The sequence below is a fragment of the Dicentrarchus labrax genome, unplaced genomic scaffold (assembly GCF_905237075.1).
Source record: "Dicentrarchus labrax unplaced genomic scaffold, dlabrax2021, whole genome shotgun sequence".
Taxonomy (NCBI): domain Eukaryota; kingdom Metazoa; phylum Chordata; class Actinopteri; family Moronidae; genus Dicentrarchus; species Dicentrarchus labrax.
Window position 1 is genome coordinate 27,656,070 of NW_026136707.1, and position 15,918 is coordinate 27,671,987.

General features: G+C 40.4%; 1 long non-coding RNA gene across 2 annotated transcripts; it reads right to left on the minus strand.

Moving 5' to 3' along the window:
* Positions 1-13,953: 13,953 nt before the first annotated feature.
* On the minus strand, positions 13,954-15,918 carry LOC127367491 (uncharacterized). Of its 2 annotated transcripts, none has more exons than XR_007885489.1 (3): positions 15,720-15,918; positions 15,159-15,346; positions 13,954-14,500 (listed from the first exon to the last, which is right to left on the minus strand). It is a non-coding gene; the product is annotated as an uncharacterized LOC127367491 (long non-coding RNA). The 2 variants fall into 2 exon arrangements; XR_007885488.1 differs by having other exon boundaries at positions 13,954-14,504.

Consider the following 15,918-nt stretch of genomic DNA (forward strand, 5'->3'; position numbering starts at 1 on the left):
TCCTGGTTCTCATGTGAGCCCCTTCTGTTCTTCCTAAATTTGGTTATTTAAATTAGCTAGCCCTAAATGAAATATTTGCTTGTTGAGTACAACACTGACAGTATGATGAGAGTTAAAGGTCCAGTGTGTAACATTTAGTATGATCTATTTGCAGAAAAATATATATAAATAAAATAAAATAAAATATTCATAGGTATGTTGTCTTTTCTGCACTTCTGCAAAACCTCTTCTTGATCCAAGACCTCACACTACACTCGCAGGCTTTGCTAGTTTGTAAACGTCTTCCTAGCAAGCTGGTTATGTTCTGAAACCTAAACCTGTTTGTTTTTAAAAAAAGGTGTGTTTTCCTGCTTGGTTCAGTTCATTTTCATGAAAGCTGTCGGTGAAGCTTTGGTGTGGGCCATACAACCAGATCGAGACCAGCTGAACAGGAGGGTTTCATGCATTTAATTTGCAGTGCGCAAGCAAAGTAGAACAAACAGAACTGTGTGTCTTTTAATCACCACTATTAGATCCATATTCTAGTCATGAGGTTTCAAGGAAGTGATCTTATCTTCGTAAGTAGTGCCTATTATTATATTATATTCATGAAAATTAGAGCCTGAGCTACTGCCACCCCAAAGAGTGCCAGATTGAGATAAAGAGTTGAAATATAGGAAGTCAATTTCCAGCAGCTTGCTTGCAGAAATATTGGTCTTAGGCTTGATGTGGTTCATCTAGCATGCTCTACACTTTGCACTGAGCTGGATAGAAGCAGGTGGCTCTGACTTTGACCTACTCTCTGTTGCCAGCAGGCAGCTGATGACTTGGCCCAATGCCATCCTTAATACTGCTGCTGCTGCAACGTGCAACTGTTCATGTAGAAGCTTTACCCATGTCCCATAATGGTAGATAGAGGACTGGGCTGAGTGGTGGTGGTTAGGGTTAGGGTCACAGTGCCAAGATTTGTTGTGATGTTTCTTTTTAGCGAATTTTAGAATCTTTCAAGTAATTTGAATGGCATTAGTTTTTGTTTGTAGAGGTTTTGCAGTTGCTTTTGCCCCAGTGTCTCTGGGTCAGATAGTGCAAAGCTGTATGCTATAAAAAACTGTATGCTATAATGTTTTTTTTATAACTGCTAACAAAGGCCATACAGACTTGAAGACATGAACTCACCAACCTGCATTTAAAGAATAACTGCATTCTTTAAATGTAGATTTGCTTCCACTGCCAACTAGTGATATGCTCTTGCATATCCTTCACAGTACAATGCAGAGTGGCCAGTTATTGATGTACCAGCAGTACTATATGGTGTCAGACTTCCTTGGTGATGACTCTTAAAGGATTTTTCAAAACATGCTTTGTAAGTGTCTTAATACTGTTAGTACTGCAGTATGAAGGCCTTGACATCTTCAGATGTCTTCTTTTGCCCAAAACCTAAATATATTCAGTTTACAATTATATAAATCATCACCATAGGTGACAGTTGAAATGTAGATTGACCTCCTCAATGGTCCGGTACAAGCCAAGACCCTGAGATACTTGGACTGCTTCACATGGCAGCAACTCACTCCCTACCCCGAAGAGAGCAATCGCATGGCTTCAGGCTTGGATGTGCTGCCTCTCATCCTTAGCTGCCCCAGTGTGAGCTGGAGGTATCATAGTTCGATAAAGTGGTTTCAAAAGATTGTTGAAGTCAATAGTACCTAGAATGATGGTCGTCACACTGCCGAACAGCCACATCCACAGTACTTTTATTTTATCTATGACCACATACCAACAGAACTGGTTTTCCAACCTCAGCTGTATTTTGTGTTTATTACCAAATGTTAGCATGCTATCATGTTAAACTAAAAGGGTCACCATGGTCATCTTTGCCATTGCCACAGACCACAGCTGTCCATACTATGTTGTCACTGTGAGCATGTTACTACTAAGTGTAGCATCATAGAGCCGCTAACATGACTGTAGAGTCTTATTTTCTTTGACATACACAAAGCCTCACATGCCTTCAGCATGGTACTTGACATAAAAAATTGCGGACATACAGAAAAAAAACTCTTCTGTTGTACTTTTTACACAAAAACTATGGTTGAATGTTTATAGTACTGCCGCAGTAAGTGCCACATGGTATAATGTAACCCTTTAAAATTACAATAAACAGCATGCCAAGCTACTATGAGCTGACACTGCCAAAAGCCTGTAAGTTAAAGCTATACACCGATCAGCCATAACATTATGAGCACTGACAGGTGAAGTGAATAACACCGATTATCTGGTTATCATGGCTCCTGTCAGTGGGTGAGATATATTAGTCAGCAAGTGAACATTGTGGCCTCAAGTTGATGTGTTAGAAGCAGGAAAAATGGGTAGTGTAAGTACTTGAGAGACTTTGACAAGGGCTAAATTGAGATTTCTAGATGACTGGGTCACAAATAAAAATTAATTAAAAGAGCAAAGATACATTCAGACGTATCCATGCTTCTTATAGCAGCCACTGTGACATTTTCCTCATACAAGGAGAACGACGTTACTGGCCTTTTACTCTGGGATGGCTGTGCTTGAGTTATGTCTAGTTAAGCATGTAACTGGGTTGTGCAGCCTAATTGCTTGTATAACAGGTCGTTTAAAATGGTTAATTGGTTTGGTCGTACGTGCTGGCTGTCAAGTCCAGAGTGTTAGTTTGTGTCAGTGGGTTGCCAGGTTGAGGATCTGAGAGAGAAAGGTCCATTCAGTCCTGAACATCCCAGCTCTTCTAATCATGGATTATGGGATATCAGTGATACCTGTTTCTGGTGGAAAAACAGAAAAGTTACCTCCAGAATGATATTTTAGCTAAAAGTCAAGAAAGAGATGGTGAGAAGAACCATTGCACATATTCCCATCTTACCTTTCACCTTGTCACACTGGCTAACCTCAGCCACTATCCCGACAAGTTTAAAGTCTTGTGTGGGACAACATTCAGCTTACATGGAACATCATGCCATGTTCACAGCAGCGGGTCCTTGGAAAACCAGCATGAAAGCCTTTCATCTTGCTGGTAAACTCTCTCACGATGAATCTGGCCCCTGACCCTGGCCCCTCCATCCCTGCACTGATCCCTGATGCTGCAGGTCAGCAGGTTTGCAGGGGTCACAGGGCGGGGGGAACTGCTGTATTAGGGGCAGTAAGTCAAAATAACGGGTTGGATTAGCTGCGGATGGCTTGGTCACCCCAGATAATCTCCCACGGGGAAGTTTTGGATCAGAACTCGTTGATTTGGTCATTGACATTCAGGCAGAGATGGAGATTCAAACAAATGAGCAGTTAAAGAAATGTCTCTGTCATATAAACACCTGGGACGAGTCTCTCTTCCAATGTGTCCTGCTCAGAGCCTGGACAGCTGTGGTCTATGGCAACTAAGGACCCTATAACATTACATGACAAAGCTCTGTTGATGGAAGTCACACAGTTTTTAAGCCTTTCCAGTGAGCCAACATATACCACGCTGACTCTGTTTGACCTGAATGGAACGAAACCTTATTTAGTATCACTGGTAACACCTATGTTTACCCTACACTGTTTACCCTGCTGTGAAAAAGGAATTCTTGTTGAAATGTTGCCTTTTCATTTTGTTTTATATAGGTTTGTATGCATTTTGAATTCATATATCATGGAATATGTATAAAAAGTAAATGCATACTTGAAGCACTGACTCAACTCACTGACATAACAGCTGTATTTAACCAAAAGCATGATGCCTACTAATGATGATAAATACATTTGGCAAAGCAAATTAGTAGTATATGAAGGTATTCTTAAGGAGACAGACATACACATACATGCATACATGCATATATACACACACACACACACACACACACACATACTCCTTACATATAACAGCACCACTATCCACTGAGGCCAGCTAAAATAACAGCAGGTTTACCCAGAGGCTACAAGAATTCCAGTAAAACAGCAGAAAGTCTCAGGAACAGCCAGAGCCTATTTGTAGAGCAGTCTCCTGGTTTATTTGGACATTTTCCTTCAGGGACTCTAAATCAACACAGTGCAGCATAGAGCACTGCCACATCTGTGGGCAGCAAGTATACATATCCTGAGTGTCCTCTGACAGCAGTAACACTCCCAATTCTCTCAGTTTTAGGTATTAGGTAAGCACGGATGATGGGCAGGTGATTTAAAGTCATACTGAAGTAAACGGAGAGAGAGCAGACATCTGCCCAGGTCCTCTGTCTTGCTGTGTTTCGCTGCTTCTAAGATGTACAGTTAGACTGCAAACAGACAGCTTTCGTTTTTGCTTCAGTACCCTAATTCAGCAAAACCCTAACCCTAACCACAACATATGCTAACACAAATCTTGGGGGTGTTCTTATCATTTTTCAGCACTGTTTTCTCAGCGTTGAGCTAGATTTGCTAGATCCCTGGGTCTGACTCAACCAATTCACTTTTCATGCCTAATCCTAACCAACCAAACCAAGAAAGGCGACAAACACTAGCCAATCAGAGGCAAGGCAGATCTTTACAGAATCCAGGTTGGAAAAAAAGGTAAGTGTTACGAGGGTGTTTAGTGCATACATAGAGTCATCAGGAGTTCCCGGTGAGTACTGGCCAATTTCAGGCACTGTTTTGTTGTATGCTTAGTCATAGTACACCATTAATTTCAGTTACGATGGGTTGAGATGAGCAAAGAATTCAGTTCACCTTGGCATAGGAAAATGAAAAATAATTTGTGTACCTGCCCCTTGATACAGATGTGCTCTGATTGGTTGCCTTTGTTAAGGCCTGGTGGATTCTTGCAAGTACCATTAGGAGTACTAGCACTAATTTTCAGAAACATTTCCAATTCCACAGCTCCACAGATAATTTCAATTCAATTCAATTCAATTTTATTTGTATAGCGCCAATTCATAACAGAAGTTATCTCAAGACACTTTTCAAATAGAGCAGGTCTAGACCGAACTCCTTATAACATTATTTACAGAGACCAACAGTACCATAAGTAGGAACTTATCAGAACTTATCTGCTAACATGGAGGCAGGGAGCTTTATGAGCGATACTACAGTGAGCCACCATCGAGGGCGATCGATCAACCTGTTATGGCTTCACTTTTGGAGAGCTGTCATGTCGCCCATCTTTTTATGTGTTGATGCATGATACTCATTCAACAGCAGTCTGTTTTACACATGCTTCACAATAAAAATATTTGAAACATTTTATCATCATAGACTATTCACAGACTCTGTGGCACAACAGTAGTGCGCTGATTCCAGATCAGAAGGTTGCATGTTCAAATCACGTCAGGGTCCATACTTTTAGGCAGCAGTAGCTCAGTGTGTAGGGACTTGGCTTGAGAACTGGAGGGTCGCCGGCTCAAATCCCACAGACCACAATATGGAGTGTGGACTGGTAGCTGGAGAGGTGCCAGTTTCATCTCCTGTGCACTGCTGAGGTGCCCTTGAGCAAGGCACCTAACCCCAAGAAACTGCTAATGGGCAGCCCATCACTCCACCATCTCTCTCCCTGTTTGCATGTCCACAAGTGCATGAAGTGTGCATTTCAGCCTGTGTGTGTGTAAGAATAAAAATCTAGCTCAATATTAGCTGTAATATCTTATTAAGGCCAAGTTAGATATATTTTCTTAAAACCAGATTACTTTTCTGATGCAAAACATATTTGACAAGATATTTTTTTTCTTTTTACACAAAAAATAAGACTGTTCTTACAGTAATGAAGTGTGCCATGTGATCACTAATAAAATTAAATGTCAATATGAGTTGACAATGAGTGTGTGCATTCCCCATTCATCTCTGCATCAAAGCCTCTTTGTAGCATTAACACACAATAGGGGACACTAACTCAGAGTTTGCTGCTCTGAGCAGCTGCATTTGTCCAAACGCAGCCCTCTGCAGAGTGACAATCGGCCCCTTCTTCTGATCAGACGGGTCAGGAAGGATTGTCCTGTTTTAGCAACAACAAAGAACTTCCACACATGCTGTCAAAGCCCAATGATGTGCCCTCCCTCTCCTGCGACGGCAAAATAGCTGCTCTATATTCTAATCATTATCAGACCGCATCTCGGTGTTCCGCTGTGTCCCTGTTAGAACTCTCTTGGCTCCCGTCTTCTTTTTCTGACTTCATGGTCAGTGAACTGGGACTGATTTGCTTTCATCTGATCTAATTTGATCTTTTGATGCATATCAGTGAGGTGGTATGCCATACCACTGTCTGTGAGTTTGTTAATGGATGATGGATACAGACATTTATGTTGTAGCTACCACTGGGGACTCCAATGTTATGTCATCAGTATTAACTGTTAAGGGGATCTGAGTATTTTAATAAGTAGTTATCAGACCTCCATCTAAGTGAGGCTGTGGTCAGAGCCATTATGTTTTGGGTTCTCCGTCCATGTAGTCGCCAAACAGTTGTGTGACTTTCAACATAGCAAAAGCTTATTTGAGGATTTTCAGTCAGGATTTAGAGTTCATCACAGCACAGAGACAGCAGTGGTTAAAGTTAATAACGACCTTTAGATTGCTTCAAACAATGGACTTATATTATTAGATCTTAGTGCCACATTTGACACCATTGACCATAATATTCTTTTACAGAGACTTGAGCATCAAATTGGCGTTAAAGGAACCACCCTAAGCTGGTTTAAGTCATACTTATCAGATTGTTACGATGAATCCTCCATAAATACTACAGTTAGTCATGGAGTTCCACAAGGTTCTATACTTGGACCAATTCTATTCACTTTATATATGCTTCCCTTAGGCAATATTATTAGGAATCACTCCATTAACTTTCACTGTTACGCAGATGATACCCAGTTATACCTGTCAATCAAGCCCAATGAAATTAATCAATTATCTAAATTAAAAACATGTCTTAAGGACATAAAAACCTGCATGAGCGGCAATTTTTCGGATGTTAATTCTTGTACTTGGCCCCAAAAACCTCCGAGACTCACCGTCTAAAGATTTAGTTACTCTAGATGGCATTACCTTGGCCTCTAGCACCACTGTCAGGAATCTTGGAGTTATCTTTGATCAGGACATGTCATTTAATTCCCACATAAAGCAGACCTCTAGGACTGCCTTCTTTCATTTACGTAATATTACAAAAATTAGACACATCCTGTCACAGATGGAAGCTGAAAAACTAATCCATGCATGTGTTACTTCTAGGCTGGATTACTGCAACTCTTTATTATCAGGCTGCCCCCAAAAAGCCCATTAAGACACTTTAATTAATTCAGAATGCTGCAGCACGTGTACTGACAGGAACTAGGAAAAGAGATCATATCTCTCCTGTACTAGCTTCTCTGCACTGGCACCCTGTAAAATTTAGAACAGAAATTAAAATCCTCCTCTTTACCTACAAAGCCTACAGCTTTGTAGGTAAAGATGTAGGCCCCTTCATATCTTAAAGAGCTCATAGTACACTATTACCCCAGAAGAACACTGTGTTCAAATGTGTACATTTAAGAGTAGGCTTAAGACGTTCCTTTTTGATAAAGCTTATAGTTAGGGCTGGCTCAGGTGAGTCCTGAACCATCCTTTAGTTATGCTGCTATAGGCCTAGACTATTGGGGGATTTCCCATGATGCACTGAGCTCTTCTCTTCCTCTCTCTCTTTCTGCACACATTCATGTTCCATTAATGCATGTTATTATCTTCACTTCTTCCCGGAGTTCTTGTGCTTTCTCGTCTCACAGGTTCTCATGGATCCTGGTGGAGCCTCCTGCCATGGTCCTGCTTGACTGCCATTGCCACTGCATTTGTATCTCTCTCTCTGTCTCTCTCTCTCTCTCTCTCACCCCAACTAGTTGAGGCAGACAACCACCCACCTAGAGCTGAGGGGTCTGTCCAAGGTGTCTGCCTCCTAAAAGGACGTTTTTCCTTGCCGCCGTCGCCGAGTGCTTGCTCATGGTGGGAATTGTTGGGTCTCTGTAAATAATGTTATAAGGAGTTCGGTCTAGACCTGCTCTATTTGAAAAGTGTCCTGAGATAACTTTTGTTATTAATTGGTGCTATACAAATACAATTGAATTGAATTGAATTGAATTGAATCCATCCAATTCTTGTGACCGCGATATCTCAGGAACACCTTGAGGGAATTTCTTCAAATTTGGCACAAATGTCCACTTGGTCAAAGCTCAAAGGAAATGTGTAAAAGTACAAAAAATAAGAGAACTTGAAAGAGGATCACTGTGTGAAGTGATTTTTGGATTGTCTTTTCCTGAAAAATTTACTATATTTAACTGTGTTTGAGGCCCTATAGAATGCATTTTGAGTAAATACAACCATGTCATGAGTTCACAATGTGTAAACCAAGTGTTGTCATCCTTGCGTCATTTTGTGGGACTGCATTTGAGCTTAATCAAGGTCAAGGTGCACTTGATTAAGAAACTGAAGATCTGACTGATCCAGGATCTGCTCAGTGGTCGCCTGCCATCCGTTGTGAATGTGTCTTCTGGATAAATATATAAAGCCCCCACCATGTCCCACATCTGCACTTTGTCCTCCTCTTGGGTTTCTCATCTCCTACAAGGCCCTCTCAAGAACATCTTTGTGACTTCCTCTGTGCAACATGAGACCTGAGAACTACCTGGCTGCTGTTTTACTGCGCAATAAAGAACTGACTGAGCACTGTGGAGCTGGTGTTTTCTGTCATATGCTACACAGTGGCCCTGCATCACTGTGACACCCAAACCTGCTGGGAGGCATCTGTTGCCTGACCTGCCATTGTCACTTCCTGCCAATTTCCGAGAGATCTCTGTGGTGATGTATAGAGTGCCTGAAGGTCTTCTGTCAGACCCAGGCAGCCTCATCCTGCAGGCGCCCATAAACCTTAACACTTCATTACTGAGAACATTAGAACATTAACCCTGTTACAGCTGTCAGTGACCCAACTTCAAACTTTTTGCCATGTTTTATGTTGTTTTATTTTGCACGTTAGGCTGTTGAACTTGGCGTTAGCATGCTGCAAGGCTAATGTGGCTAGTGTCTGGCCATTTGCATATAAAAGATGGAGGACATGACAGCTCTCTAAAAGTGAAGCCATAACATCTTGATCGCCCCCTGGTGGCTGATTGCACTAAAAGGTTATATCCAGTATAGGTTGCCTCCATGTTAGCAGATGTGACATAGGCTAAACTAAAAAATCTTCCCAATGTGGTGTGGCATTTTCTATAGATCTTATTATGCTGCTGTATGTTTAAGGATTTTGATAAGCTCTGTTTTGATTTGTTATTTGAAGCTATAAAAATGGGGTTTCACATCATGACTCACAGCTGTGCCCTGCTCACAGTTGGATCGGCTGGGCGCTATTAGTGCAGTTCTAGCGTAACATCTTATAGTCTCACACAGTATTATACACAAAAGGGAGTCCTACTTTGAAAATGCCGCTTTTTGCACCAAGGCTGTAATTACGAGCTTTTGATATGTCTTGTAGTAAGTTACACTTGAATGTCCTGTCAGTCAGTCAGTTTCTTTGTCAATAGTTGATTAAATAAATAATTTTTTGTCATTATCGGGCTGTCTGCATACCATTAACTAGACATGAAATAAGTTAGTAACCTCTGTTTCCTTCATACAGAACAACACAACACTATAGTTGCTGCAACTCGGGATGTTGTCTGCCAGACCAACCTACTACAAAGACACTGCTGGACTTTTCAGCTTCAGACTACTTTGACATAAATACTACTTTGAGTTACAATGACTGGTGGCTGCAAAAATGTGAAAGGCCCTATCTAGAGCCAGTGTTGGTTTGTCCATTCTGGGCTACTGTAGAAACATGGCAGTTGAACATGGCAGACTCCATGGAAGAGGACCTGCTCCCTCTGTAGATAGAAACGTCTCATTCTAAGGTAATGAAAACACAATGATTCTTATTTTCAGGTAATTATACACAAGTGAAAACATACCTATAAATATTATATTCCATAGTCATGATAATAGATCCTCCTAAATATTACACATTGAACCTTTAAAGATACTGAGGTGATTATTTTCTGATGTTAAACTCAGAAAAAAATGAAATTCTTGTACTTGGCACCAAAAACCTCAGAGACTCACGGTCTAAAGATATAGTTACTCTAGATGGTATTACCTTGGCCTCTAGCACCACTGTCAGGAATCTTTCAGGACTGCCTTTTTTCATTTACGTAATATTACAAAAATTAGACACATCCTGTCACAGACGGATGCAGAAAAACTAATCCATGCATTTGTTACTTATAGGCTGGCCTCTGTCTCTGTCATTCTCTCTCTCTCTCTCTCTCTCTCACCCCAACTGGTCGAGACGACCACCCACGTAGAGCCGAGGGGTCTGTCCAAGGTTTCTGTCTTTTAAAAGACAGTTTTCCCTTGCTGCCATCGCCAAGTCCTTACTCATGGTGGAACTGTTGGGTCTCCGTAAATAATGTTATAAGGAGTTTGGTCTAGACCTGCTCTATTTGAAAGAAGTCCTGAGATAACTTCTGTTATGAATTGGCGCTATACAAATAAAATTGAATTGAATTGAAAAAAAAAATGTAATTCTAGATACACAGTGTACTCAATTGTCCCTACAATAAACAATATGTACAAAGCTAATTGTAGTAGGCTAACTAACTACAGTAACAAAAAAAAGTGTTCAATAAGGTTGGAGGCGAAGTTATCAGACTTGCACTTGCGTTTTTAGACTTTTTTGACTGGTGGGACACAAGCGGGGCACTGACTAATGCAGGGGTGGTATGAAGTACGTGTCTCAGCTTTCCAGTCATTCCTAATTTATGCAGTTCCAATAAACTTAAGGGAGCCCAATATGCAGACTATTCAAATACATTAAGCGAAAAAAAACACATTGACACCACAAATGCAAAAACTGCATGGTTGGGTGGGGTGGCACTTGGGGTGGTCAATCAGATTTTAGAGGTGGCCAATGCCCCCCCTCTGGACAGGCCCCTGGTGCAGTCTGTAAAACGGAGATACTTCACACTAGATTGTGCAAGTAGAGAATATGGCACAGTTCAGAAAATATGCTTTGTGTATATGTTTAATGCTATATAGTAAACAACAAACAACAAAAAAGTCATCTAAATAATTGGCTCCCCATTTTTCTGTTCTAAAACTGCTTTGAAAATACATGCAAGCAATTCAAACAACCAAGCAGTTCATATTTTTGATTTGTGATGCAGGATGCAAAAGTGCCCCTTTTTTTGTTGAGCAGACTAAAACGCCTGGCCTGGGCCTCTGCTGTAAATATTTTAGTGTGTGTGAGCACATACATCTAAAGGACACGTGTATGACTCTGAGCATGTTTGGTGTCTTCCTTTGTGGATTCATCCATGAGTGATGGCAGCTGGCAGAAGGGTGCTGACCCACACTGACCCCAAGCGGACCAAAAAGGGGCTGTGTGGGAAAGACGTGGGTGGACATGGACCACTTCCTCGGGCTCAGCATATCCCCCGGGCTGAAGGAAGCTCCCAGAGGTGGCTGGGGCTACAGAGCAGCACACACAGCTAGGCAGAGAGGGTGCACAAGATATAAAACTTCCATATGAAAACAAATAAATCCGGTCCAATAGGTAGCTGCAGAGTTAACTTATAAAGTTTTGTGTTTTTTTATTTTTTCCCGTATTACATTACACACAGTCATTTGATTAAATTTCAGTATGTAAAGTACTAATGAATGCAAACAGTTGTTTGCTTTTTGTGGGGGACTCATAACACTTTCTATAAGTATGTCATTTCGGTGTGACTATTGGAAGATGGGACTACATAAAAACATGGTTTACCTTCCAGCTAATTAGATTTTTAAATTTTGATATTATTTTTGTGTCATGCACACAAAGTGCCAAACCCTTATGGACAAGACACCAAAAATAGTGCAGTGGTAAAATATTTGATTCCATTACAAAATTACAAATTATACATAATTATACAGCTCAGTCAAAAATTATTCCGTTTTCTCTATCAAGCTTGGCACAAGATTTCGCTACAAGAAAGGCTTCCTCCTTGAAGCACAATTAAAATTTTTCATCAAGCCAAAAGAAATCATCATAAATGGAGGACGTTTTACTAAAAAGTACATCCCTCATGTCCTCAGACAGGACAGCAAAACAAAAGCAACTGTGCACCAAGGGATCTTTGTCTTTTGTTTATGGTATACTTCAGATAAAGTTCTACATTGTAATTATTCTTAATGAAACAATAAGTTCACAATTTGTTTTATACCATATATCAACTATCCATTTTTCTCTACAGGAGAAACATTTCACTCCTGAATAACACCATGTGACCTGATGATCTGTCTCATGTACTACAGTCAGGATATAGTGAAGGTTTCAGCAAATATGACAAAAGCTTTAAATTAATAAAATCAAGGCACAAACATATTGCAGCCGCAGGTGAAGCAATTGAGGATGCACCATCTTGCTATTTTTCATATTTTCAGTTTCACTTTTTCAGAGAGATGGAAATATGAATGGTTTTGCACAATTTATACCCTACATCAGAAATAAAAAAGGATGCTTTCATTTGATATGGAAAATATAAGAGAATATGTATTTTGTAGATTTTTGTCTGGGAAAAAAAGCAAGCTGTTTTAGTCATAATTTGTATTAATGTTCAAGAGTTTTGATAAACTCAGTTTTAATTCGTCACTTGAAGCTATAAAAAAGGGATTTCACATGGTAAATGGACCTGTACTTGTATAGCGCCTTTCTAGTCTTCTGACCACTCAGAGCGCTTTTACACTACGTGCCACATTTACGCTTCCACACACATTCACTCAGTGATGGCAAAGCCCATCAAACCGAAACTAACTCATTCATACACATTCACACACCAATGCATGGCATCGGGAGCAATTTGGGGTTCAGTAAGGATACTTCGACATGTGGCATGTAAGTTACACTTGAAGTCAAATGTCCTGTTAGTCAATCAGTTTCTTTGTCAATACTTTATTAAATAAATGATTTGTTATCATTATTGGGCTGTCTGTAGCTGTTGCCATCAACTACACATTTGAGATGAAGTTGGTAACCTCTGTTTCCTGCATACAGAACAACACATCACGACAGTTGGCTGCAACGAGGGATGTTGTCTGCCAGACCAACCTACTACAGAGACACTGCTGGACTTTTTTAGCCTCACATCAATACTACTTTTAGCTACAATGAGCTGTAGTGGCTACTAAGGAAGCTGTTTTAGTCATAATTTGCCTTCAATCTCATTTTATTAAAAAAATCATATTCAGAAATTCCTATTGTAAATGGTAAATAGACCTGTACTTGTATAAATGGCAAAGAAGCAGTGCCATTTCACCGATTGTAAAAGTCACCACGTGTGAACCATAATCACAGTATCAGACAGTATCTCAATCATAAATGTCAAAAGCTTTTATCTATGTTTTCTCATACACTACTGAATATATTTAATGTCACACTGAACCCAATTTCCATTTCAGCTAATCCACAGCCATGTAAAAGCCCAGTACTATAGATTAAGAAGGCTCAACTCACACTCTATCTGACAACAAACCTAAACAAGCTTACCCCACACAGTCCAAACACACTTGAACCAGTCTCCACCATGACATTGCATCGCCCTGGGCTGAAGGGGGGGGTCAGCAGATCGCATTACAATGTGTGATTGTGTCTCAGCAGAAGGAGGGGGAATACAAAGGTTTGATGGCACTTGTCAGTCTGCACTGCCCTTCAGTGGTCAGAATCTGTTAAAGCACATAGTCTGAGCTGTCAGCAAAGTTCAAGTGACATGAAGTTGTGAAGGCACAAATAGATCTGAATTTGTTTCATGAAAATCATCAAACTTGGTTTTACTTCTTCTGGCCACCAACATGCAAGTTTTAATGTACACTGTTTGTATACATACAAACACTATATATGAAAGACCATTTTTCATGCACTATTTTACACTATAGGCCTAATTTTCAGTTTTTATAATAGAATGTTAAGTAGCCTGGTTTTTAATCATTATACAGCACAAGGTTTTATTACAAAAGAAAAGTTTACATTTACTTCATGTTACACACATTGAAAAATATAATTGTAGAATAACAGAAAATTATTAAAATAAAATAAAATAAACCAACATACAGTTATTTATATATATATATAACACATACACACAGGAAATAATTTTGCAGTGCATCTTTTGTGTCTGGTTGAATGTCAACAGCAACAAGATTGTGATGATAATATGGTTTCATCTTCACATAAAATCCATCCACTTTCACTGCGTTTAAGCAGTCCACCTTCTCTCATCCTGCACTCTGTCGGCTCCAAACGCAGTTCGCCCATCTAGAGCTTGATCCAGGATGTTGATGGAGCAGATCTCTGTAAAGATGTCAGCAGTCCAGACCGGACATAAGCCAGTCCAAGCTGGACAGCATGGCTTCCATACGGCTCTCTTCCTCTCCTCCTGGGACCCACTGTAGTGGAACTGGTCCCACTGATCCGGCCGGGTGGACTGTCCTCAAGGTCTCTTTATCTGCTGCTCTTTAATCCACGCTTCCTTTTCCAACCAGAGGCGAGGGCATGATGCCACGTCCACAACATAGATACACACAGACAACAACTGAGGTTACGGCTAAAGGTATATAGGCAAGCATCTCCACAGTTCCATATATATACATAGAAGCTGCCTGAAGTATCCAATCAGAGGAGCCCAGAAATGAGTTCAAATGGTGAACAAAACACCTTGAGCAAACACACACGGTCCAATTATCTACAGCGCTCAACCAATCCAAAATAAAGTTGTGTTTCATAGCGAGTACACCATTATCGGTATCTGTATTTGTTCGTCCAACTAAATTATTTGTATTTGTACCTATACCCAGAATGGGTGGGGCTTAAATTATATCTCTGTACTACTGTTAGGATATAGTTAAAAGTTTCAGCAAATATGAAAAAAAATATATTTCTATAAAAATTACCTACAGCTTTAACATGTGTGGTGCCTTAAACCTTAGTGGGCTGCACAAACCAGGACGCTAATTTCAGCCTGACTGATTGATTGATGGGTTGATCAGAAGTTGCTATATTTACAAGATATCAATCGAGCTTAAGAGCAATGTAACTACATAGGTTGTGAACCAAGTGAAGTAGTTTTATATCGACATTGGCAACCAAGTTTTCCCCGCCTGCAGTGAGAATTGAATCAACTTACCCGACGGACATCCAAAGGCGACTTGTTGTCGAAGTTTTGTGAGTTCAGTGTATAATAACTGTTTTTACAGAAAACGTTCTTCAATGCTTAGATGTTGTTGTCAAAGATAACGGGTTCTTTCAGTGGTTCAAGGTTGTTTTCAAGTGAACAAGGCAACAAACAGGGTTGAAACGACTGAAATGATTAAACTCTGAATATCTCTGTCCTTATACTGATGACATGCCAGACTGCCGCCCATCAGCAGTGAAGCCAGGGGGCGCAGTCAATCGCAGATGTGCATTGTCACCTGCCGTGGGACTCTGGCCTCACATGGGTCCCCCTCTCCTCCTGAGTTGGGTTGGCATGGGTCTGTGTGCCAATCTGTGACAATAAATGGATTGTGACATGTGACACTGACAGATGTGTAGTTTATTGTAACTAGTCTTGTAAGTTCAGTTGTAGTTAATTTCATGTACTTACCAGGACTAAAACATGTCTGACTTGCCCTTACATGCTGACAGGATGCCAGAGATGAGGGTTTCTACGGTGGCCAACAAGGGCAAACGGCAAAACGTTTCAAACACGGGAATGATGTAAATCCAAAAACACACAAACACATAAAACAAATCCAACAGAAAAACGCAGCAACAGAAAAATGCTGCAATCACAGAAACGAAGCAGAAGCACAAACTTACAAACCCACAAAACAAATGCCAAAGACAAAATGCTGCAAATACCAAAAACACACAAAACCCCAAAACAACTGCCAGATAGAAACGCT